The sequence below is a fragment of the Chelonoidis abingdonii genome, chromosome 1, assembly GCF_003597395.2.
Source record: "Chelonoidis abingdonii isolate Lonesome George chromosome 1, CheloAbing_2.0, whole genome shotgun sequence".
Classification (NCBI taxonomy): Eukaryota; Metazoa; Chordata; order Testudines; family Testudinidae; genus Chelonoidis; species Chelonoidis abingdonii.
Genome location: NC_133769.1, coordinates 355,473,328 through 355,479,327, shown reverse-complemented (window position 1 = coordinate 355,479,327; position 6,000 = coordinate 355,473,328).

Genomic DNA, 6,000 nt, shown 5'->3' with positions numbered 1-6,000 from the left:
GATTTCAGCGCTACTCCTCTTGTCGGGGAGGAGTACAGAAACCGGTTTAAAGAGCCCTTTATATCGATATAAAGGGCCTCGTTGTGTGGACGGGTGCAGGGTTAAATCAGTTTAATGCTGCTAAATTCGGTTTAAACGCGTAGTGTAGACCAGGCCTGAGGCTCTTTAGTGGCTTAAACCACTTCTGAAAATGAAACTTCAGTCTCCTAAATCGTGTAGGCACTTTTCAAAATTGCATGCATCCGAATAATCTAAAACTGCTAGAATATCACCCGCCCTGGTCCCTTCTCTCCTAACCCATCACCTCTTGTTTCAGATCCTCATTATTTGAGAATAAAAATGGCAACGGATAGATTTTTAAGAAAGCTCTGGGAGAACTGCAAATATTCTTTTCTGCTCTACAGACCTTTAATGCCTTTGGTTGGATGGATAATCACATTGTTGCTTTTTGGTTGGACAGATAATCATGGCTGCTCCTTTCCTTCTCCCAAGCTGTAAAAATTAGTGGCTGAGAAATGCTTTCATATTTTTGCTACCCGGTAAATCCCACTGGGGTAGCCACATGTTGCTCATCTGCTAGTGATTCTTGCTTTGACAAACACTCATGCAAGTTGCCTTCATAAGGAAAAGAGGTTACCAGGGCCACATAAAATCTTTGTGGAGAGGATCACAGCATTAAAGTACCAGAACTGATCTAATATATACATATATGCATCACTGGAAGCAATCTAGAAAATGAATGAACTCCCTCAATATAGTTTTCTACATCGCTGAGCATATTGTAATAATCAAAGCATTCACATGTTCAGCCTCAGTTATTGGGTGCTTTTTGGTTTCTTGTAACAAAAGTAATAAAAGGAAGAAGTAAATTAATCATGTGTGTAGGAGCCAGCCAGCACATGAGGGCTAAAACAGAAGCCCTGACTTATACTGTGTTTACAGGTATAAGTAACAAGCCTGGAATTCTACCTCAATAAGCAAAAGAGGAAAGAAAATGCAGCTTAACCAACAATTAAAAACATACCTCTGTGCAAATCTGTGTATTTCAAGTATGGTAGTTGTCAAATTTCACTGTTGTGGTAAATAGCAACAGATAAAATCCTTGCTAGCATGGGCTAAATTGTGGCTTGATCTACACACCCATGCAAGGCAGTGAGGGGGAGTAACATCTCCGTGTTAGTCCCTGAGTGAGTTACCCAGACCGTTTTGTTTCATTTGCAAAGCATGAAGCTGAACACACATTAAGTTGAACAAGTGGAACTTTCCGAAATCCTGTGGCTGGCTCTGTCCCTGTGGCTGGGTTGCTTCCAGCCTAACTCCCATTTTCCTGTTTCCGCTGGAGTCCCCTCAATAATAAGCTCAAGAATAAGATTTGACAAGGGAAGGAAACTGTTTCTGTGCTTGTTTCATTTAAATTGAGATGGTTAAAAACAGCATTTTTCTTCTGCATAGTAAAGTTTTAAAGCTGTATGAAGTCAATGTTCAGTTGTCAACTTTTGAAAGAACAGCCATAACATTTTGTTCAGCGTTACGAACATGTCAGAGGTATGAACACCCTCCATTCCCGAGGTGTTCAGAACGCTGAGGTTCTATTGTAATAACAATGAGCTAACCAAGTATTCTCCAGACTCAATATCAGTCTCCAGAGTCATCCTGTGCCCCACTGTCTTTCTTCTCTAAATCAGCTTGCTCATCCCAAACCATCAAGGGTATGTATCAACGGCCAGGTCTACCCTGGGAAAATGTATCATGTTAGAAATTGTGTTTAATATCTTTTAAATGACATTACATAGTGTCAACACAGGCAGATCATAGCTGGTCTTGGCTAACCCTAGGTATCCCCCCAAAGAGCAAATATATTTTTAAACACAACTGTCCTTATCTACTAATGACAAAAGTCTATAAATTGTAAAAACTATTCCTCGAATTCATCTATCTATTTATACTGCACCCCTCAGCATTGTGTCTTACCAAACACAGTTACCATTCTGTCTCTTACATGGCCTTTAACAATGTGGTATCTGAGCATCTATAGGGTACTGTTGCTGTCAAACAGCTACTGTCTTCTACCCCAGTGATGGCTGCATTTCAGTGATGGGAGAAGTGAGATCAGATATTATGGAGACACTCAGGATCCATAATGATGGCAGTAAAATAAAATAAACAAAAACAGAGCATGAGGTAAACTTTTTTTTTAGATGTACATTACTGAAATAATCTTCCACAGATGGCTGGTTGTGATGCTTATGCAGATCATTTCTGTAAAGTGCTTTGGGACTAAGGAAATGCAAAATACTATTATTACTATAGCCTCTATGTTAAGATCAGATTTTATTCACATTTCTGAAACATTTCAACTTTCCCTGAAGCTTAACCACCTCTATTTGTTATCAAATACTCAATTAATTGGTACTGAAAACCTCTAACCTATTTTTTTAATGTAAGTGGTGTCATTCTGGGCAGCTAAGAGAATCCGAAGCAGCTGATACTGTATTTCACCACAGGCTTATCTCATCTCTGCCTAGCTCATTTTAAAAAGAAACTCTGCTGAAAATAGAATTTGATTATGAAAGGAATCAATCTCTAGCTAGACAAAAAGCTCCTCCTTCCTAATTTGCATAGACCTGCAGCTTCATTCTAATTACTGTTCATCTGTTAGTTACTATTTCTGCTGCTTTGCCCTTCTAAATTAGTGACTAGGACAGCAAAGTTTGGGTAGCAGTTTGTAGGGATAGCTCAGTGGTTTCAGCATTGGTCCGCTAAACCTGGGGTTGTGAATTCAATTCTTAAGGGGGCTACTTAAGGGTCTGGGGCAAACATCAGTACTTGATCCTGCTAGTGAAGACAAGGGCTGGAACAATGACCTTTCAAGGTCCCTTCCAGTTCTAAGCAATAGGTATATCTCCATTTGTTCATTATTTTCTGACTTACTGGAGGAATGGGATATACTCATGTAAAGATCCTATACTAGTCTCACAGGTCTATGGAAAACTGGAATTAAATTTAAGTAGGATTTTATTCAGTCCAGATGCAGCTAGTCATCAGAATGGTTATGTATATACACACCTGACAATAAATTGTTAACGGCTTAATTTCTTTGCACGTAATAGGAGGTGGGATGTTTTAGTTAACTAGCACCATGTAGCTGTGGGAAAAGAGCTCCCACACTCCAACTACACAGAATAATTGGCTTGGCAACTGATGAACTATTGTAGGTACCATGTGCTCGTTGCATTCTTAGCTCCAGCTTCAGCATCGCTTGAACTCCAATCTACCCAGCCTGATGGGCCAGCAAGCTGGAGTTTAACACACCCTTTAACTCAAGCTAGAGCTTTTTCTGTGGGGACAGGGGGCAACACTCAAGTGATAATCTGACCCAGTGGTAGGCAACCTGCGGCACACGAGCTGATTTTCAGTGGCACTCACACTGCCCAGGTCCTGGCCACCAGTCTGGGGGGCTCTACATTTTAATTTAATTTTAAATGAAACTTCTTAAACATTTTAAAAACCTTATTTACTTTACATACAACAATAGTTTAGTTCTATATTATAGACTTATAGAAAGAGACCTTCTAAAAACGCTAAAATGTATTACTGGCACGCGAAACCTTAAATTAGAGTGAATAAATGAAGACTCGGCACACCACTTCTGAAAGATTGCCGACCCCTGGTCTGACCTAACGTCGCAGTGACGACAAGCCCATAAAGAGAGGGACAGGATGTCCAGAGGTAGAGCTGGTCAAAAATTTTCTGGTGAAACTTTTCTGATGAAACTAATTGAAACATAGCTGAGCATGTTGGTATCCACCCACAAAAGCTCATGCTCCAATATGTCTGTTAGTCTATAAGGTGCCAAAGGACTCTTTGCTGCTTTTACAGATCCAGACTAACACAGCTACCCCTCTGATACTTGACAGCAGAACCTGGGGCACTTTGCCCCAACTCCACAGCTCTGTGGGTTGGGTAACACCCTCTGGATCCCAGAGCTGGGGGGCTGGCAAAGAGGCAGAAAAGCTGGGTGGGAAGACTCTTAAACTGACAAGAGCCTTCCCTGAGGGCAGCATGGAAGCTGAAAAATTCCACTTTGGTTCTTCAATAAATAGAACTTCCCTTCAGTTAAAATGTGTGTGTGTTGGTGATGTGTAGTACCATTTTGGAACAAACTTTTTCTCAAAAGCGCAAAAATTTTGAAGAAATGGATTCTCCCTTTTCAGCCAACTCTAGTCTTGGTGCTTTGGCAGTGAGCTCATAGGATCTGGGGTCAATTCCCATCTCTGCATTCAAGTCTTGTATGACTTTGGGTAAAACATTTACATTCCTCTGTGCTTCAGTTCCCCAGCTGTGAAATGTGCATAACAATAATTCCTTCCTCTCACCCTTTGTCTATGTAAATGATAAGATCTTCAGTGCAGGATCTAGCTTATTGGGACCCTAGTCTCAATAGGGGTCACTAAGCATTATTGTAACACAAATTATAAAAGGACAATAGTAGCGTGGGTTATGGGCAGGGAGAAAATTATTTTGCATGTAACCTATCAGCATATTCACTACCTGGAACGCAAATTCATAGTATCTTCATGAATTTCTACTTATGGTACTGAATTACAGCTAAAATAAAAGGATAACGAAAAAGAATACATTTCACCAGGCTGCCTTTTTATATGCCATGCTGACTTTGAAACACTGGAGAAGGTAAAATCAAAGTTCCTGAAGAGTGGAAAGAGTGTCTCAAATGAAGCTTCATAATGATCCCCATCTCACCTTGAGGGAACAATAGTAAAGAGAGACAGCAGGATGTGGCACACTTATTAACCTTGTAAATTCACACTTTTAATGCAATGAACATCTTCACCCTGCTGAAGCTGTGACATATGTATGCAGTTGAATGAAGTGTTTAAAATCAATTGGCTCCAGCTCTATGAGAGACAGTGGGTTTTGCATATGCAAGTCACACACGCCAATTCCTAAATAATGCACCAGGAAAAGCCATGTATATGCATTTATAGTATAGTAATAGTAGATAATTGCTATAAATAATTAACACTGTTCAGAAATCAGCTCCAAATACTATAAAGAAAGTTTTTCCAGTGCTTCTGTTTTTCACATGAGAAAATAATTTGGTTGGAAAAGTAATTTATTTCAGTCTTCCGAGTTTAATTTATGGCATACACGCAAAGCTTTCCAAAGTAGCATTTTCCCAAAGCCTACATTTTAATAAGATGGAACACTGTGCTGATTTTTATTTTTGATTGTAGTTCAGATAATTAAGATTACTTGAACATTTTAGACAAAACACTGATAAGACCAGCAATATATATGGAAATGGGACTTGAGTTCCTGCTCAATTTATTATGATGCTACTTTCTTCTAGGTAATGTTTTAAAATCATTTACTTCATAGCAAGCTGCAGATAAAAATATGCTTCTATTTCTGTATTACATAAATGGATTAGGCTCATTTAATCTCAGCAGTTTGCAGATGGCCTTGTATTGTGGGATGCATCTCACCTCCCCAGTTGCATACATCTTGAGGGCTCAGCTACGGGTCTCATAAACCTGAAATGCCATGTAGAAGGGGAGGAGGCTATATACCAGCATAGGAATACGGTTCACTGGTTAGAGTGCTAGCCTTGCACTGATGAGTCCTGGAGTCAATTCTCTGCTCTATCACAGCCTTCTTGTATGACCTTGGGCAAATCACTTAGCCTCTCTGTGCCTCAGTTTCTCATCTGTAAAATGGGGATAACTGTTCTGCCTCACAGGGGTGTAGTGAGATTATATATGCAAAAAATTATCAGATGCTCTGCTACTAAGAGGATAGGGATCATATAAGTACTTAAGATCGCTAGGCACCCATGCTCCTCCCACCAGTATCCACCACTCACTGTGGGTTCACTTAGAACCATTGCTTTACTTCTATTCTTGTTTGATTTTTGAAGTTTTAAAACTGATATCGAGGGATCTCCAAACTGGATGGGTCCAACTGTAGTTTGAAATTGGA